This window comes from Protopterus annectens, chromosome 15.part0 (assembly GCF_019279795.1).
Source record: "Protopterus annectens isolate FY-2018-M chromosome 15.part0, PAN1.0, whole genome shotgun sequence".
Lineage (NCBI taxonomy): Eukaryota > Metazoa > Chordata > Ceratodontiformes > Protopteridae > Protopterus > Protopterus annectens.
In genome coordinates, this window is record NC_056749.1 from 724054356 (window position 1) to 724075843 (window position 21488).

General features: G+C 39.9%; 1 protein-coding gene and 2 non-coding genes across 3 annotated transcripts in view; all 3 read left to right on the forward strand.

Moving 5' to 3' along the window:
• Window positions 1-21488, forward strand: part of LOC122790034 (P2R1A-PPP2R2A-interacting phosphatase regulator 1-like) — an 849731-nt gene that overhangs the window by 674235 nt on the left and 154008 nt on the right. The gene's annotated exons all lie outside the window — the stretch shown is intronic.
• Window positions 10302-10436, forward strand: LOC122790193. The gene has a single exon (XR_006362954.1). It is a non-coding gene; the product is annotated as a small nucleolar RNA U109 (small nucleolar RNA).
• On the forward strand, window positions 10680-10820 carry LOC122790196. Its single transcript, XR_006362956.1, has one exon. It is a non-coding gene; the product is annotated as a small nucleolar RNA U109 (small nucleolar RNA).

A 21488-nucleotide genomic window follows, 5' to 3' on the forward strand; every position in this document is an offset into this window, starting at 1 on the left:
GGTTGGGAATGTCGGCTTTGAGCCTAATGTAGGTGAGGCAGTGATCACTTAGATCATCGGGTAATGTACCTGACTTGGGGTGGCTGTTAAGTATCCAGTCAAGTATACTATCTTTGACTCTATATTTGCTAAATCTGGTAGGGTGGCAATGATCTGAGTAAACCCGTGGAGGTTTAAATGGGTGGAGGGAGTTTCAGAGGAACAGATGTTCCAATCAGTGTTCAAGTCCCCCAAGACAATGGTTTCCTGGGGATAGTTAGAAGCTTACCAATGTAAGATATTTTCTAGAGTATTATCATTCTTGCCAGGTGGAATATAAATGCAGACAATGTATCTACATTTGTTTTTGTTTATTATTAGTTTGGTGATGAGAATTTCTGCATTGCCAAACTGGTGTGGCTGTTGGGTGTCAATTGTTATTGTTAGGGTAGACTTGTATAGTACAGCTACCCCGCCACCTTTCCTGGAGATCCGGTCCAGTCTAAGGATGTTGTACTTGGGGGGGGGGTATTTTGTTATCTTTGGTTATTGGTTTTAGCCAGGTTTCTGTGAGGCAGAGGATATCAGGGGAGTGAACAGCTAAGAGTCCATGTAGGCTATGGATCTTGTTGTTTAGGCTTCTGATGTTGAGATGACAGACCAGAAATTAGTTTGGAAGTCTATCAATCTGAGTAGTACATGTTGGGTTGTTAGATGGTGCGCTTGGGTCTACTGTTGTGGATGGGCCAGGGTTGAGGTGGATGCCTCCATCCTTCATAAGATTAATTTTTAAGTTGCTTATGAGTCTTAAAAATTTGTTTATGATTTTTTCGTAGCTTTTGGGTTTTAAGCTAATATAGCAGTATTTAGTCAGGTGATGATAATTGGGGGGGGGCGAGGAATTAGGAGAGGGTGTGGTTATGTGGTGGATAAACTTATTAAATGCTGGGTTGATGTCTGTTTGAGAGTTTGGGTATTGAATTTCAAGATGCTGTACATATTTATAGGAGCTTAGGTGATAAGGAATGAATAGCAGGGGTACTAAGGGTAGGTAGCAGCATTAGTGTTTTAGCTGTAGTCATAGTAAGTTAGTAGGGTAGGGTCTGTATTGAGTGTATATGGTGGATAAAAGATTAGAGAGAATAGAATGGATGGGTTAATATGGATAGTGGGGGTGGATAGAGGGTGTATTATTGTGTTAGGCGTTTGCTGGGTTCTAGGAGCACGTGTAGTTGGTTAGCTAATTAAGGGGGCATGCCAGTGGTACTATAAATGTAGTACTACCATGGGCGGGTGGGGCACGGAGCGAGCGGAGCGGGGCTAAACCAGTAAAGCAGATACCTAGAGGCAGCATGTGCAGGTATGAGTTACAAGCATGCTTTTTTGTTTCTTTTTATATGCCCAATAATCTGTTCCTAGGCCTTACTGTTAAAAACTACACCGTTCCCTGCCTGCTTCTCAATTTACATTGCAGAGAGCCTGTTTTCCCATTCCCTTTTGTAGCACGCTTGTTTCACTTAGTTTATTGAGAAATGCACTGTTTGGAGGTGCAGAGCACACTACTCTCCTCTGTTGAACAGTAGAAAGCATGCTGTTTTTACCTTAATTGGGGAAGAAAGAAGGCTACAGTAAAGTCTAACCCTTCCAACCTAATGCTTATCAGCATAAACAGATTACAAATGGAAGTTATGGGGACATTCACCAGTGCTTTTGTGGACCCAGTTTGTTAGGTTTACAGGTGGCAAGGTATTTTAGTGGATATTGACCTTATTAAAACAAGGTCCGTGGTGGGGAAAGACTTCCATACTTGTTGCTATTCCCGGAATGACCCTATATGCTTTTATAAGCCTTTCAGGGGGAGGTGAGGTAGGAACACCTAGAGAGGGGATATGATTATTAGTACAATACCAAGAACAGAGTTAATCATTCAAACATTCAGTATACATAATTGTCAAACAAGTCCACGTGCACCTTTTAGTATTAGCAAACAGCAGCACTCTTTCCTATATATCTGCCTTAAGGGCTCAGTTAATATTCATTATTTCTGTCCCTTATCAATGCTACACTATCCAGGACAGACCACTAAGTCAATGCAAATGACAGTAAATGGATACAATATCAACAGCAGTTTGCGAGTAATTTGTAGCAGCCGGTACCAATAAATATGCCTTAATTCATCAAGGTTTCAGTTTGCGAGGAAATGCAGTAAACAGTTAGTACATTGAACTCAGATAAAGAAACAAGAATTAAATACATAAGTATGTGAACAGACGTCAACCGACTGGGACCTGATGCACTGGTTAATTTGAAAATGGCTGGTCAGGTAGGTGGATTACGTAACCTAAATGTAACGCAACTAAACCCACTAAAACTCATATGATTAATTATTACATTGACTTATTTAGGAAAATTATTAATGCAAATACAGATTTAAAAATCTGGTTTGATCTTTTAACACCATTTATAGTCGCAAAGAACTTTCCACATAAAATATATAGAGAAATTATTAATTCCTGGGAACAGAAAGGATTTGTTTGTTGGCTCCAATGTATCAAAGAACTAAAAGTTTTATATATGCAAGTAATAAAAACAACATACAAAATTCCCCAACAGGACTAGCTAACTTTACAGAGTATTCTTTCATATTCGCAAGATTTAAGTAGAATAATTAACAATTCTTCATTTAAAGAAATACTTAAATTTACGAAGTACATATATGAAATCATATATAATGACTTTGACACGGGAAACAGTATTTCAAAATTTTAAAAAATATTGATAAACTATAAAACAACACCCAAAACCTCATATTGAAAATATATAACAAAAGGACACTCAATACAGTTAACTGAAGATATTAAAACAAATATCTTATCATCGATAATATATACATCCTTTACATAATACTGGAAAGTTTTTAATTGGAAATGCTTGCACAGAGCATTTTAACCCCAGATAGAGTCAGTAAAATTAGTTCTTCCTTAAAAGGAATATGTTGGAGATGTGAGCAAGTACACAATGCAGATTGGAACCACATTTTCTTTGACTGTGTTAAAATTAAGCCATTTTGGAATGGTATTGATAACTTTCTAGAAGCTTTATTTAATAAATCTTTTTATGTAACTAAAGCTCTTGTATTATTAAATATGAATGAAGGTCCTCATTTGAATAGGTCAAATATGTATCTAGTATGGACTATACTTGCAATTTCAAGGAAGTGTATAACAAGAAGATGGAATACAAACACAATACCAACTTTGGAAGACTTCTACAGCCTACTGAAGACCACAGCATTATTGGAAATTAAAATTAAAGAACTAAGACTTTATCCAAAGCCATTTATCAACAACCCTTCGGGAAAAGTCTTAGCGTTGATTGACACTATAAAATAATTGATAACGGATTGGACATACTTATAAAGTAATTGTATACATTAAGATCTGTTATAGTTTCAGGCTAATGTAAATAGTGTACTTAGTTATTTAAGATGTGTATAAATACTATGGAATTCATTCAAATGTATTTGAAAAATAAAAAAAAATTGAGACATTAAACTGCCTTTTTGTTTCACATATATAAAACAAATTGCAAGAGCATCTTAATACATAAACCACACCTATAGTATTACAACTTGCCCAATGCCTTGGAGTATATGTTACATCATTAATCTTATTAAAATACAACACTATATATTGGCACATAGAACATTTGCCACATGTCCTTGTCCCTTTCATTTTTAAATTTACCAACATTTCAGCATTTGGAAATTCAAATTTACTATGAACAACCATGTCTCATATGCCTCTTTGCTTCTTAAGAGACAGCATAGGCTTATATGGAAATATATATTTTTAATTTTCTGTCCTTCGATAAATATTCCCAATAATATTTAATAACCTTAAATATTTTTTCTGTCATCACTTTATATGTTGTTACAAAATACACTTGTCTATTACTTTTATTCTTCCCATCCCACAGAATATTATCATATTTAACATTGTGTTTTCCACTGTTATTCACCATTCTTTTTAAATCATTTTCCAATGTACATTGATCATGACCTCTACTTAAAAATGAACACACATATTTTTTAATTCTTCCCATAGAATGTCATCGTTACCATTTAATCTTGACATTCTCAGGAATTCACTATAAGGTAATGAATTAATAAGATGCATTGGATGACAAATTTTTCCATCTAAAAAATAATTTAGATCTGGAAACTTTCTATGTACCCGAGCCTGTAACTTTTGCCATATATTTCCTTCTAATTCCGTATCCAAAAATGTAACTCTTCTATCTGTTTGCATACCATCACATTTAAGGCCAAATTAATTATTATCCAAATTTTTTACAAAACTGTTGACCATTAATTCTCCCCCTTTATTGAGAGCTCCTCTGCTCCTTCCTCCTCCCTTCCCTCTTGAGCTTTGGCACTCTTCTTCAGGTTAAGAATACTGCAGCAAGTAAATAGAAGGACATAGAATAGTTGTGCAAAATCTTACCATAATCGTAGATGTTCATCTCTTCACTGCTGCAGTATTCTATCCTTCCCTTCTTTCCCACTAGTCTGTTGTTTTGCTTGGAAGTACTGATCTTTTATATCCTTAGTCTAGCATTCAATTCTGAGAATGGTACGTGCGTACATCGCTTTTATGGCCTACGTCCATCAGCGGCCTATGTGCAACATCCCATGTTCCCAACAGTAGTATACGACTTTTGCATACTAGCCGATGTTGGGTCACCTTCAAACAAAAGATCCCTCAGGTTAAGAATACTGCAGCAGTGAAGAGAAGGTCTCAGGTTATGGTTAGATTTTACACAACTATTTTTTGTTGTTATACCAGACAGTGAATTATGTCACAGAGTAGAAGCCAGATGGATGTAGAGCTGTAGTAGCCTGTTCCCAGAGTGTTTAGTGCTTGGTGATTGATTCATATTGTAGTAACTTTCCTGTCCTTCCCCTTCACATAGACACACACACAGTTTTATCAGTGTAAATTAACTGTCACAGGCATCTAGTCTTCATCACTCACATATTTCAAATTGACATCATCATCATCAGCTTTACCTGCCCCAGAACACTGAGCAAGAATCAGAGGATGTTCATCGTGTTACCCTGCTGCAGTCATCACACTTGGGTTATCCTGTCGTCAGGCGGTCCCGCAGTCGGCCTGAATTCCAAAGTCTTGGTCCGGCGTTGGTTGCTGTCGCTTCTTCCCTGACGTCAGTGCACCAGGGGTATATAAGAGGCATCCGACGCCATTTTCTCCAGTCTTTCTTGCCACGCGGTGCCCGAAGCAGAAGCAGTTCGCAAGTGCCGGTCGGCCGACACCTGAGATTTTCGAATCAAATTTCAGTCCAAAGTCTTCAAAGCTAAGTACCCCGTTGGGGAAACTTTTCTTGCCTCAGTCCGATGTAAGAAAAAGTTAACAATTGCATTTCTTGTGGGAAGCAAATACCTCATAAGGAATTTCATTCTTATTGTATACCTTGCCTAGGCCCAGACCACAACGTCACAGGTTGTCGGTTTTGTGATAGGTTCAATAAGCGAACTATAAAGCGACGCTTTGATTTCGCACGACACTACTTCGGTAGGAAATTTAATTACACTATGCCGTCGGAGCAACCAACTATTGGCATGCATAAAAAACGCAAAGATAAAGACAGGCAGTCTAGATCCAAGCCAGATTCTGAGGCCTCGGCTGGGCTGGTCGCCGGTTCTCCGGTTTTCAGTGAGGTGCCTACGCAGCCCCTGACGACCGCAGAATTGGAACCCCAGACCGCTTCGGATTCTCAAGCAGAGAGTTCTAGGCCGACACAGACATTTTCTTTAGGCCCTACCGACAACATTGCAGAAGGAGAAGCCGGTGCTGTGGAAACACCTTCGGTTTCAGAAGGTGTCTTCAGACCGACTACTCTCACTATAAAAACTTATGCTAAACTTAACACTCCTCTAAAACCAAAAAAGTCTCCAGTTCAAGGCCCCATGCCTAAGAAACAGATGCTTAAAATGGCTGAAGATTTGATTTCTTTAATCAGGGGTTCCCAACCCCCCCCCCCCAAACAAAAGGCCTAGACAAGAGGAGGATTATGCCTCCTCTGATCAAGTGTCTTTATTTCTTCAGGATCCCCTGAGGAACAGGATTTCTCCTTTCCCCCCTATGAAGATTCTGATGCTGAAGATTCCATTCTCCCAGCTTCTCCCACTGAAGACTATTCCTTTGGGGAAACATTACATACCATGAGGGAACATTTCCACTGGGAAGGTCAGGACTACTCCGACTCAAAGAAAAGGCTCCGAGAGTTTATTTTACTCCCCCAGCACAGACCACTTGCTATTCCTCCAGTTTTAGACATTGTGGATGATGTTTACTTAGAATCTAGTCTAAATCCAGATTCTCTGCCTCCTGCTCCAGCCAAACCAGACAGATATTATAGAGTGCCTGACTCACACAAATTCCTTTACAAAAGCCCTGTTGCTGACAGGAGCAAGGCCAAGGATTTCACTCAAGGCTCTTTCTAGTCCCCAAAAGGGACAATGCTTGGAGACCCATTCTGGACCTTTCAATTCTAAACACCTTCTTGCAAGTACCCAAATTCAAGATGCTAACACTACAGCAGCTTCTTCCCATGTTGGGCAAGAAAGCTTGGCTAGTAACGTTGGACCACAAGGAGGCATACCTGCATGTCCCTATCAGACAAAATTGCAGAAGATACCTCCGTTTCATTGCAGGTTCAACCCATTACCAATTCTCTCCTCTGCCCTTTGGCTTATCTACTGCGCCCAGGGTCTTCACAAAATGCCTGGCACCAGTAATTGCATACTGCAGACAAAGAGGAATTCAAATATACCCATACCTGGACGACTGTCTTATTCAAGCAGAAAGCAAGGACATTCTTTTACAGCATCTGGCATTTGTCAAACACCTCCTAGTTGCCTAGGGTACACAGTAAACGAAAATAAATCAAAACTAGTGCCCTCACAAAATATGACATTCCTGGGTGCCAGCTTGAATACAACGGCCCAGATGGCTTATCTGACGCCAGACAAACAACTACAACTAACTCAATACTTCAAAATAATGGCAACAAAGACCCAACTCCCTGCAGGAAAAATTCTGCAGGCCTTGGGCTTCATGGCATCTTGCATACTACTAATACCATTTGCAAAACTGCATATGAGGAAATTACAATGGTACCTGAAAAGCGTATGGACTCAACACAGCCACAGCTTGGAAACAATGATACCCCTCATTCCCTGCCTTCAACAGGAGTTTCTATGGTGGTCACAGGCATGTCACCTCAACAAGGGTCAGCCTGTCACCTTACCCCCAACCAGGCAAACTATGACAACAGATGCGTCCCCCCAGGCATATGGACTGCAGATCAAAGAAATCTGCACATCAATCAAAAAGAAATGCTAGCTGTACAGAATGCTCTGACAGCCTTCAAGGACCTCTTACATCCAGGACACAAATTCCTCATCTGCTCACACAGCAAGACAGTCAGATTCTACACAGCCAGCTCAAAACCTTAAATTTGGCTGCATGGCAAATCACCTAAACAACTAGCCAGCTCCTCTTTCACAAGCTGTTTTGCATGTCATTCTGGAGGCCAGGAGGCCCAGCACCAGGAAAGCGTACTCAGACAAATGGAAAAGATTTTGCGCCTGGAACTAAGCTAAAGGCCAAAATACCCTTGAGCCTGACATACCTCAGATTCTACAATATTTAACTGAGATGTTAAACAAAGGACTTTCCTTTTCATCTGTTAAAATCCACGCCTCAGCTATTTCAGCTCACTACAACACGGATCCTCCCGTATTTTCACATCCACTTCTAAGGCAGTACCTCAGAGGGGCCAAAAACATTAGGCCTCCCAGGACAGCACCAACACCAACTTGGGACTACACCTTTGTTCTGGAAAAACTTACGCTGCCACCTTTTGAGCCAGCTTTCTCAGCTCATTTAAAGTTTATATCATGGAAGACTGCCCTGCTACTAGCAATTACGTCAGCCAGAAGAGTCTCAGAGCTACAGGCACTAATGGCAGTAGAGCCTTTCCTCATTTTTCATCAAGACAGATTTTCTCTACGAACTAGCCCCTCCTTTATGCCATAGGTGGTATCCAGTGTGGCTCTAAATCAAACCATCCATTTACCCACCTTCTTCCCAAATCCACAGAACAAAAGAGAAAGACTCCTGCATTCCTTGGACATTCACAGGCAACTATGTTACTACTTGGATAAAACTAAGGTTTTCAGAAAATCTGACCAGCTTTTCGTATCCTATGCTACAGCATCACAAGGAAAGGCTATCTCAAAACAGACCATTTCCAAATGGATAGGACATTGCATACATTTTTGCTACACCCATCATGGAAAACCAGTTCCTGCTAGCATAAGGCCCCACTCCACCAGGGCAACACCTACATCTACAGCCTTCCTCAGGGGGTTGCCAACCAAGGATATTCTGGAAGCTGCAACTTGGAGTTCAGTACACACCTTCACCAAACACTATCACGTACCACTTTACTCTCTAAGTCTAGAGCTGGCTTCGCCACTGCAGTTTTGCAGGGCCTTCTAGCCTCCTCTAACCTTGTTTGACTCCACCTCCCATCCTTAGCTTTGGAATTCTACCCAAGTGTGATGACTGCAGCAGGGTAACACGATGAACATAGTACAGTTTTGTACCTCCCATAAATGTAGATGTTCTAGTGTATACCCTGCTGCAGTCCAGGTTACCCTCCCTCCATCCCCTCTGTCCTAACTGAAACCTTTCAATACCTTAAAATCTGATACAACCTTTGTGGTGTATTTGCTTATAGCTGGAGGGATGTTTTGTTTGTGCTAAACTTTTATTATTGGTACTATCTACTGACCACCTTTGGGGGGGGGGGGGCACCTGACATCTGGGGCAAGAAAAACTGAAGAAAATGGCATCGGATGTCTCTTATATACCCCTGGCGCACTGACGTCAGGGAAGAAACGACAGCAACCGACGCCGGACCAAGACTTTGGAATTCAGGCCGACTGTGGGACCGCCTGACGACAGGATAACCCAAGTGTGATGACTGCAGCAGGGTATACACTCAAACATCTACATTTATGGTAGGTACAAAACTGTACTTTGTCTGCCTCTGTGCATCTGCTCTGCGGAGTCTTTCTGTGTAGCCTCAAATGAGGAATGAGCGCACTTTTCTGTACAGACTCGATAGAACTTTTTTTTCCCAAGTTTTTTTTTTTTTTTTTTTTTACAGTAGGTCCAAAAAAGAGGAGCAGTATCCCAGCTCCATGTGACAGTAATATAGTCAGGTTTCTAGCGGTTCTCCCTGACACCATCCATTAAGACACAGAGACTAGTTTCAATGTCAGATGTGTTTTAAATGTTGAATTTAATGGGGGTTTTTTTGTTTTTTTTTTTTTTTTTTTTGAGAAAGTAAGAGTTTCTAGTACTGCTTCTATATATAAAACGGTGAATTCTGTACTTTAAAAATGCCTGGGTTGGTCTTCTGGGTGTATTTTATGTCAAGAATCTTTTTATCATGTTCAGTTTCACAAAATAAAAATGCATGATGCAAGTGCATGCTATTTGCTAAAAACAGTCAGCATAGAAACACTGAAATTCCCAACCAGTATGTAAAAGTAGTAACTGCTGATTCTGAGCACACATCTCACCTGTCCCATTTTGTTTTCAGAATTTTATTTTTTTCCTCCTCAAAATTTTTTTTGAATGTGCACTTAAGAGTTAATGTCAGTAAGAAAAGCTGAAATTTGCATTTTAACAGCATGCTAAAGGTGATAATGGGGCATTGTGTCTTTGTGTGGGATTTCACTTTCTGAACTGACTAGTAATTGCAGCCTTAATGAGTTACTAATTGCCCTTAGGCAAAGTGTAACAGAAAAGGGGGTGGGGGGTAAACATAAAAGCCAGGCTTAGGACAGATAGGAAGAAATGAGGCATTTGTAGATCTGCTGTAATGAACTGGAATACATTTTGAATTAGAAGTGCATGGCTAAAGAAATCAATTTTTAATCTGTTTACCTCTGGATGATTCTGGGCTTTGGTAAGTTATTTTTTTTTGGAATATTTGTCTGTTTTGTTTAGTGTTTTTCCTCAAGTAGACCCACATATGTACGCTGGACTGTTTCTGGTCTGCTTTGGAACATAGCAACCTAACCTTTCACTGTTGTAAGACTAGTACGGTGTGTGGACTGTGGTGATTTTTTTAGAGTGAATTAATTTCTAAACAGAGAAAGCCAAACCTACAAAGCCCAATGCATGCTATGGCCAGTCCTCTGGTCTGTGGCTTCCTTCTTTGTGAATGGAGCCTCCATTCTTTTTCTTTACCCGTAGTGAGAGTGGAAATATTTAACATGCAAGAGAAAGTGTGGAGCTATCAGGGCTGCCCGTCTTAAAGCACAGGCTGAGCAGTAGTATAAAACTCCAACATTAGCAGCATCCTGTGGGTAGGCATTTCAACTTTGGGCACCCACTGTATTTCCAACATGCTTCGTGGGAGTATAGCTACATATGCACGGCTGTGCCTTCGTCGTGTATGATTTAACTGTCTATGTTATTGTTTTCCAGCTTGAATCATTGTCATCTTGTTAAATGTGCTGCAAACTGTGCCTTTCTTCATAGTAAACATTCATAGTAGCACTGCATGTTGTGGCCAGTCCACTGGTCTGTGACTTCTTTCATTTAAATTAAGCCTCCATTCTGTTCCTTTACCCATAGGGCGAGTGGATGTCTTTAACATGCAAGAGGAAATGTGGAGCTATCAGGGCTGCCCGTCTTAAAGCACAGACTGAGCAGTAGTATAAAACTCCAACATTAGCAGCATCCTGTGGGTAGGCATTTCAACTTTGGGAACCCACTGTATTTCCCACATGCTTCGTGGGAGTATAGCTACATATGCACGGCTGTGCCTTCGTCATGTATGATTTTACTTTCTGTTATCGTTTTCCAACTTGAGTCATTGTCATCTTGTTAAATCTGCTGCAAACTGTGCCTTTCTTCATGGTAAACATTCATAGTAGCACTGCATGTTGTGGCCAGTCCTCTGGTCTGTGACTTCTTTCATTTAAATGAAGCCTCCATTCTGTTCCTTTACCCATGGGGTGAGTGGAAGAGGAAGTGTGCAGCTATTAGGGCTGCCTGTCATATAGCACAGATTGAGCTGTAGTATAAAACTCCAACGTGAAACCTTAGAAGTTCTGTATATCCATCTTAGGATTAGCAGCATCATAAGGTCTTGTGGAACACTGTTGGCTGTCCTTTCATGCGAGGAGCCCAGTGCATTTTCCACATGCTTTTTAGCTGTATAGCTACATTTATTTATTTAATTTGTTTATTTATTTGCTTTTGTTGACTGGACAGAAAAAGCCCAGTTTCACAGGGACTCCGGTAGAAAAACTCTATGCACATGGATAACAAACATTTACAATTGTACAAACTTTGATAATACATTGAAGGATAATGCAACATTTATACAGCATGTGATGAAATGTAATAAGTAATATTTACAGGGGCATGTTGTTCAGGTGTATATTAGGTTTGCAAGACAGTTTTTTATCATGACAACATAAAACATAGTCTTTTGTGTGTTTTGGTTATGTGGTCAGTTGTACAGGTCTAAGTAATTCTGTGGTAGTTAGTGAAGGTTTAATAATCCGATAAGTAAGATTATAAAGGTTAGCTTGTTAGAGGTAGATAGTGGTATTGTGTTAGTGAGGTATTTGAAAGAAAGAAAAAAGTGGACAAGGCTGGGGAGGAGAGGAAAAATAAATGAAAAGAATGAGAAGTTGGGGAGGGGAGCTGTGGAGGAAGAAGGGAAGGTAGTCTGAAAGATTGTCAGGGTAGAGTAGGGTTGCCACCTTTTCAAATGCCCAAAGTGGGACATTTTTTGTACAAACGTCAAATTTTGCAAGGCAAAACATATACACGGCCAGTACAAAGGGCAGAACTTCACTTTTTTGCCTAAATAAATGCTTATTCTTGTAGCATTTTAGTTGCGTTTTCTGTTTCTTATAACATTTAGGTGTTTCAGAAACAGAATAACTGTTTTATGCAACTGTTATATTAAATATAGGAAATATGTTTGTCCTAATATCTCAGGACATTTGCCGTTTTTTCAGTTTTTATGCAGGATACAATTGCCCAAAGAGGGACTGTCCCTCGCAAAGTGGGACAGGTGGTAACCCTAGGGTAGAGGCTATAGGAGGTCAGACAGGGAAAGAAAATGCAAAAAGGCAGAGATTGGGAGAGTGTGGAATATGGGTGTAAGAGGTGAAGCTGTTGGAATAGGAAGGCTAAATATGAGAGTTGTTAGAGGTTGAAAGGATTATTGGTCTGTTAGGTTAACCAGGTGAGGTGCATGAGCATAACCATGCATTACCCATGTGTTTCCTTAAGTTTGGTTTGAAATTATGTAGTTTGCTAGTTAGATGGGTTGATGACTTGTTCCATGGTTTTGATACGTAAGCTGTGTTAGAGGTAGACTCCTGCAGAGATTTTGGATTTGCTGATGAATAGCAGCGATTTATTTATTTATTTTATTTTATTTTACATTTGTTGACCGGGATAGTCTGACTGGATACATGTCCATTTTCAGTGGAGGCCCGGGAAGAAAAGCTCCAAGGTAAGCAGTTAAGAATTACAAATACATATATACACTGGTTACATACATAACAAGTTATACAAATTCCAAGATTAGAGATTATCCCGGGTGCAAGTCCGGGTTAAGTAACGCAGCTAAGCTAAATTACAGTTTTTAACACCATACTAGAGGAGAGTTAGTCGGGTTTGATACATTGACATACCCAGTTAATTTCAAATATTGTTTGAGTCTTTTCTTAAATTGACTCAGGGTGGTAAGTAAAGTAATATCAACTGGGAGTGAGTTCCAGGATCTACCTACAGAGTTGGCAAAGAGAGAGTCACCGGCTGAGTTATTAGTTTTGATAGTCTGAACTAGCATTCTATTAGAAGTTCGAAGAGGTCTGGGATTATTATAGGGGGCGATGATGTTTTTAAGTGCAGGAGTATTGTCCGCATTGTAAAGGATTTTAAATGCCATAATCAGTTGGTTATACTGGATCAAGCTGGGCAGTTCTAGCCACCCAAGCTGGTTTAGATTGATACAGTGGTGTGTCCTATAAGGCAGACCAGTGGCAAATCTGGCAATATGGTGGGGTAAGGAAGGCTTTAATCCTGTAAAGTGACCCTAGTTTTTTTATTGATGGTTTTGATGGTATGATTAACATGCAGGTTGAATTTAAGATTGTTATCTATGATAACACATAGTAGTTTTGTAGAGGTGTCTGGGGAGATTATAGAGCCATTATTGGATTTTATGGTAAAGGTACATGCAGTGGACCTATGAGTTGGTGAGAAAAGTAGCAGTTTTGTTTTTTTTGGGGATTTAAGATCAGACAACAACCAGAAAGCCAGTTTTCTACTATGTTGAAGGTGTTCTGGGTAGCTGACCATAGTTCAGTCTCAGATGTGGCCAAGCAGGTCAGGGTGGAGTTATCAGCATATTGAGTACAGCTGACTTTTAGGATGACAGTATAAAGGTCATTGATGAAAATAGAGAACAGGAGGGGCCCTAGTATAGAACCCTTGGGAACACAAAGGGAGTTGGGTAGGAGGTTAGATAAGTTTGTTTTGCCAAAGGGCAGCCTGCTGTCTACCAGTCAGATAAGATTGGAACCATAGAAGGGCTTTGATATCTAGACAGAATGTTTTCAGGGTGTGGATTAGTAGTTGGTGATCAACCATATCAAATGCCTTGGAGAGATCCAAGAAGAGGGCAGAGGATATGTTATTATTGTTGCGATTATGGTTTATGGATTATAGGGTATGTTTTTGTAGGGTGTTTCACAGTAAGGGGCATTTGTCTGCGTTATATATGAGAATATGGGCAGTGGTTAATTGGTATAAGTTAAGTATTGTGGTGGTTCTATCCAGTGCCATTGCTTCAAGGCTAAGCAGTAAGTGGCTTCTGTAGAGGAGGCTTGCAGCAGATTTTCCTGCTTTATTGTAACAAGTTTCAAGCTTGTTCATAGGTGAATAGTAGGCTAACTGCCCTGAAGGGCCGTTTAAGCCTAGCCAAATACCCGAGGTCAGAACCAAACCTTGCAGGTTGTACCTGTGAGTTAAAGACCTTAACCATTATGTCAAACCCACCCTCCCAATATAATAGTTTGCGAGTTAGTAAATATTGGTGAGGCATAAATGAGTGTGAATAGGAAGAAAGAAGGCTTAGTTTGTGATGTAGTGTTTGCATCTGTATAGCAATCCTAGTTTCAGATGGATTTTTTTTGATGGCTGTGTAGTATGTGTAAGTAAACTTTACAGTTTTATCACTGGTGACACCCACCCAGTAGCTTTGAATGTTATTGTTGGCTGAAGTAATGCTGAAATGGTTTTTATGGTGGAAAATTGTTTGGGTTTAAAACGCAAGAGTTGGCTTTTCTCGAGATTTAGATGTAAATTTGCATTGTATAGCCATGCTTCTATGGTGGAAAGACAGATGCATGGGTGATGGTTTGGTGCAGCACAGGTTGGGGTAGAGTCGTATGCATATTGCACAATAGGTGCATGTTTAATATGTCATTGATGAACATATTAACAAGCAGGGGTCCAGTAATTAAGCCTTGGGGGGGGGGGGCTCCTACAGGATGGAGAGGTGAGTTTGTTCAGTAATTTTAAATGGAAAACGGTGTATTGAGGTGTATATTATGAAAGAATGGATGATACTAGAAAAACAGCCTTCCTCTTTGAGTTGATAGTGTTTTTGAAATCGAAGGGCAGTTGTGCTATTGCAAGGGTGAAATGCTTGCTGTGACTGAAAGAATAGGTTATTGTTTACTAGATGGCTGTGTGTGTGTGTATATATATATATATATATATATATATATATATATATATATATATATATATATATATATATATGTTAAAGGTCAGAACAGGTAGCACTGTGAATGATGGGGCTATTTGTTGTTGGTGATTGGTATGTCCTGTAAGAGGAGCATTATCCTTGATTAATCAGAGAAAGTGGGTGTTGAATTGGGAAGTAATTCTGTTAGAGATATTTGTTGAGGTGGAGTAGGTTTTTCAGAGATGACAAAAACAGTTTTGGGCTATATTGGCATTTGTTTTAGAATTTAGTGATTCTCTTGTTCATTCTGACCTGGGATTGACCTGGGATTTTGTTTTATTTTTGAAGTTATGGAATTTTTACTAGTAGTTTGTGTCTTATTCAGGGACCATTCTTTCAAAGCTTTGTTTTTAGTTTTCATAAGGTGTTTTGTTCCAAGGGGGGCTAGTTCATTTAGAATATTTAGGAACATTCTCTTGGACTTATTGACTGCTTCTTCTAAGGATAACAGTTTCACGACAGTCCAGTCAAATTGATGTAGACGGGAGATAAAAAAATATACATATTGGAAATTAGTGAGGTTACATAGCTGCTTGTGTTGTGGATCCCTTTGACATTGGGGTTGCAGTCTCATTGCATATGTTGGTAGATGGTCACTGATAGTGCCTGGTCAGGTACCACTAATGGTTTGGTGGATAGGTGATGTGGTTAGGATCCAGTCCTTGTACTCGTTCTCTACGGTTCTTATTGATTCTAGTGGGTGTTTGTTGAGGTTGTTTGAAGTTGTATAGATTTGTAGAATGTGAAGGTTTAAGTGAAGTTTAATGTTTGCCAATCTATGTTGAAAGTCTCCAGCGATGATGGCTACTTGGGTTATAGATGCACACTTCTGTCCATCACATGAGGCTTTGCTTTTAAATTATAGTTTTATAATTGGCAACTGGGGTCATTTTTTTTATCTGCTGCAAACGGTGCCTTTGATTTAGAGTAACTACAATGCCTGGAGGTCATCTGGTGGTTAGAGGTCAGAAGACAATGCACAGCAATTGTAGAGTTTGTTTCTTATGTGGCATTGAACGTTTTGTTGTCATTTTGGTCATTTGTCCAAGGTTAGCATTTCTTGCAACTTACATTTCATGTAGCAAGATATGACCTTTCTGTTTTGGGAGATGTTTGTAAATTTCAAAAGTTTGATGCAGTAATAAATGGGGGGAAATATGTTTGGCAGTGAAGCAAAACAAGAAATCGGAATGAAACTTTGAGTTTGATGATTTGCAAAGGTGAGTATATTGCTCAAAATGTAGTCCTATACTATGAGTAACTAAATTTGATTGCTGTATTTCTTCACTGTCTGCTCTCTTTCCAGAGGCAGTGGTAATGGTTTGTTTGCATCTGTGATGAGTACATTTAAAAACTGTCTGGTAAAATGGTTGCACCATGCATAATGCATCAGCGAGGTCCAAAACCGATGACGAAGCTTCTAAGCAAGTCGTCGGTTCTCAGTGAGGCGCTTTCACAGCCCTTGAAATCTGCTACTTTAGAGTCGCAGGCCGCTACCGACTCCCACGTGGAGTCGGCCAGGCCACTGGAAACTCACGGTATTGGAGCCTCGGAGGTTATTCCCTCAGATGGGTCCGGAGCTGCTGAGCAGGCATCGGCTTCTGAGGGTGTATTCAGACCTAAACAATTATATATTAAACCAACTTCAAAGACTAAAACACATTTAAAGGCAAGGAAACAAGTTCACTAGCCACAAGGAAAGGCCTCCATGCCCAAAAAACAGATGCTCAAAATGGCCGAAGACTTGATTACCTTGATCAGGGGTTCCCATCCCCCTCCTGATAAGAGGCCTAGGCAAGAGACTGACTATGAATCTTCAGATTAGGTTTCTATTTCTTCTGATTCCTCTTCTGATCAGGAATATTCTCTTTCCCCCATGAGGATTCTGATGCTGAAGAATCTATACCTTCAGCTTCTCCTCCAGAGGACTATTCTTTTGGGGAAACCTTGCATACCATGAGGGAGCATTTCCACTGAGAGAGCCAAGATTTTTCAGAATCTAAAAAGAGGCTCAGGGATTTCCTCAACACAGGCCACTAGCCATTCCACCTGTGTTAGACATTGTAGATGATGTGTTTTCGGAGTCTAGTCTTACCCCTGACTCCTTACCTCCAGCTCCTGTTAAGCCTGACCGATATTACAGGGCTCCTGACTCTCATAAATTCCTTTTTAAAAACCCTGCTGCAGACCCAGAAACTATTTCACAGGGTCCCAAAGGAGTTAAGGCTTCCGCTGCAAAAAACCCTACCCCCTCTGACAGAGATTCTAGGGCACTGGATAGATGGGGAAAAAAGGTTTACACATCTGCTACCTTGGCTATAAGGGCCTTAAACTGTCAATTTCATATGCTCAAATATCAGCAATATGTCATGGCATTGCTTAAACAGAAAATGTTGTTAAACTCTGAATGTGCAGAAAACAAGGAAATGAGAGATTTATTGCATGCAGCTGAACAAGTTGGAAAGCATACTTTGCAATGTGGTTTTGATTCTTTGGAGTCCTCCTGCAGGGCCACAGTTATGGGTTTTGTAATTAGGAGGCATGCTTGGTTAAAGGAACAAAATCTGCCTGATCATGTCAAAGTTAAATTATTAGATGCACCTTTACAGCATGATGCTTTGTTTGGGGGGGGGGGGGGCACAATGCTTGGGACTCTATGGACCATAGAGTGATCTACAGTGATTCAGGGATGGGGGAACATAAGGATTCAAACAGTACTGAATTCCTTGAACTTAGGAGATCAGATAGGTTAAGGCACAAATCCCCTGTACGGTATTTTTACAGGGGTCCCCCAAACGGCACGAGATAAATAAGAGTGGTAGCCAGGAAGGGGGACTAGCCAACATGTTGGACCAATGGAGTACAGGTAATATTACTGTGGATGGACCATGTCACACCCTACATGACTTTAAAATTTACAATTACAGCAGTGAGGAGATTGACAGGAAACATTTTCTTTTATTTTCAAAAGGTTTTAAATTCATCCCCTCTACAGGGGGTAATTTAGTGGACAGCTTAATAGACTTGAGGATTTTTCTACAGAAAAATTATTTAGATGTTATGTTTCAGGGGCAACAGGATGGTGGTACTAATAGTGGTATTAGAAGACCTAGTACCTATAATCCCCCTATACACCCCCAGCTAAAAAATTTTGAAAGGGAGGTTGAAGAAGAAATCAGGAATGTTTACAGGGGTGGATGGCATGGTAAATTTAACATGACTAGAGAAGAAAAGGTACTTCTCAAATCCATTCAAGAAAATAGATACCTGAGGGTGATGCAACCCGATAAAGGTGGAGGGGTGGTCTTTATGGATAGTATTTTGTATTCCAGTAAGATGATGGATATGCTTAATAATACCAACAGGTATGTTAGGGTATCCAAGAATGAGATTAACTTGGCATACCGTAAGATTGATTTGGTTTTACAGGGCATGCTGAATGATTTTTAAACCAGGACACTTTTAAGTATCTCGGTGTGGACAGACCACATATCCCTGCTATTTTCGGGATACCCAAGGTACATAAAAGTATGGAGGATCCACCCCTGAGACCCACTGTGGCAGCCAATGGCTCTAAAACCCATCCGTTGGCCAAAAGTTTTGGATATAAAATTAAAAGATATTTGGGTTAAGGCCAATGGTATACTTAAGGACTCCTGGGAATTTTTGAGAAGCATTATAGCAACATGTATTCAGATTCCTTAATATTTGTAACCCTTGATATTCAGGATTTATTTAATGTGATTCCACATTCTACAGGGTCAGAATGGTTCCAGGATGCCATTCACCAACTTGGAAAACTTGACCACAATACTTTTCTGGTTTATACAGAGTTGATGGATTTGGTATTGAAATACAACTTTATATTTTTTGAGGGTGAGTTGTTTAAACAGATCCAGGGAGTGGCCATGGGGGCAAGTTGTGCCCCTACTTATGCCAACATTGTGCTCATGGTTTGGGAAAAGAAGTTTGTGTTCCAGTCTGAATATGCACAATATTGGGTATATTACAAACGTTACCTGTATGATATTTGCATTTTTTTGGAAAGGTAGTATGGAAAAGTTAACAGAATTCATAGACTATCTAAACCATACCACTAATTTTTTGAAATTTACTTCCCATATTACACATGACTATATGAACTTTCTGGATGTCACTATTAAAAAAGACGTCCTAGGACAGCAGTTTACATCTAATGTATATAGAAAGGAAACCTTTTCTAACTCATACCTATATTTCACTAGTTCCAATCTGTTTAAACAGAAGAGAAGTTTATCAAGGGACAATTTGTCCGTAGTTGTAGGATGACCTCTTTGGACTCGGACTTCAAAGACGAAAGTCAGAGAGTCAAAGAAATGTTTATATCTAGGAAGTATCCTAACTATTTAATTGATGAGGTTTTGGAGGAAGTAAAGAATGGGAGAAAGGATTGGTTTGCCCCTATTTTGGGAACAGGAGATACAAGTGTGATAGTACCAATAAATGTGCAGGGTACCACACAACAACCATGGGTGATGTTACCAGGGATGAAATCAAGAAACCTTGGGGGTAACTATGTGATGTTTTATAATCAGAATACCTCTAGGGTTAAAAACATTATTACTCAACACTGGAGCAGGTTTAGGTGTTATTCAGAGTTGGACGTTTTGTTTACCAACACCCTAGGATTCACATATAAAAAAGGCAGGAACCTCCAGTATTTGCTGGAGCATAATGGTTGTATTGTTTCATGTAAGAAAATGGGAACCTACAAATGTGGGGCATGTGCCCAATGCCCATATATACTTAGACGGGATTCTGTACACAGATTCAGAGTAGTAGTTTTTCCAACTGTAATAGTGAAGGCTTGATTTATTTAGCCCTATGTAAAACCTGTGGTGCATTTTACATTGGAAAAACTACTCGTAAACTCAAAAGGAGGATTTATGAGCATTTATATGCTGTTAGAGTCGAAGATATTAAAAATGCCTTGTTTAAACATACACTTGACATGTCCCCAAGCAAAATGGGGCTTCTTTGTTGTAGAGAAGGTGCAATGTGATGTGAGGGGGGGCCCGTGGGAAAATAGGATAGAGGTGAGAAAAATATTTTGGCAGTTGTTATTGGAAGCCAATAGATTCCCAGGGCTGAATGAATACATATCCATTGCCCCTATTTTAAAAATGAGAGCTGCAAAACTATAAAATAAGTACATATATTGTTTTGCAAGTTCCTTTTGTTGGTTTTTGATTCAAGTTTATTCATCTGTCCACATTGTGATGGCTTTAGTATTTATATATTTATTTTAAAGTTTTTTAAAAAATGTGCATGTTTTTATCTACTTTCATTTGTATTTGTGGCAAGTTGGTAGGTTGTAACGAATATTTTAGGTACAGGATTTAATTGGTGTCAAACCATTGTTTTAACTATTAATTAAATTGGGAGGGGTATATAAGCAGGCACAACCTTCATTCATTCATTCTACATCTGAAGAAGTCTGGTGGACGAAAACGCTTTGTATTGTGTGGCATTTATGTGATTAAACCTGCTGCTGCTTACACCTACAGGCTCGTGTTTTATTATTACCTTCTGCCTCTTTGGGTGCCTGTTGTGGTTTTACTGGTTCTTGGTTCTGTGGCACCCTTTCCTTGGAGTTTTTGGATGATGCTTTGTTTGGTGTTAAGGAAGAAGAGGTGTTAAAGAAAATGGAGGACAAAGCTAAATCTATGCAAACTGTCAAAGATTTTTTACAAGTACAGCCACCTAGGTTTAGTAGACACTGGCCTACAAAGAACTGGTCCTTTCCTGTGTCAGACAGACCTCAAAGGGACAGATCCAGATGCCCTAGAGGCGGATTCCAGGCACAAGGTTCATACAGGTCAAAGCAATGGGGTGCTTCTACCTCCAAAGTTGGAGAAGACAAATCACAACCATACAGGAAACAGTCCCAATGACTTCCCCCTACCTGCACCAAGCACTTATCTCCTGGCAGCACCCTTAGGGAGAAAATTAGCACTTTTTTCTCAAAATTGGCACATTATAACCCAGGACAAGTGGGTTCTAAATATCGTGTCACAAGGCTACAAGTTCCATTTACATACCCTGCCAAAGGCAAACGGCTGGCCAGATCTGCAAAAAATCAATGGGCAGAGGCAAAAAAATAAGTCTCATCCCTCATGGACATGGGGGCCATTCAGCAAGTACCAGAGCAAGAGCAGGGACAAGGATTTTACTCAAGACTGTTCTTGGTACACAGAAAGGACAAGGCCTGGAGACCAATACTGGACCTATCTATTCTGAACACATTCCTGGATATACCAAAATTCAAGATGTTGACTTTGCAGCAGCTTCTGCCCATGCTGGGCAAGAACGCTTGACTTGTGACTCTAGACCTAAAAGAGGCATACCTGCATGTCCCAATGAGACAATTATGCAGAAGATACCTCAGATTCAAGGCTGGCTCAATGCATTACCAATTCTCTGCACTGCCCTTTGGCTTATCTACTGCGCCCAGAGTCTTTACAAAGTGCCTGGCACCAGTAATTGCATTCTGCAGACAAATAGGAATACAAATATATCCT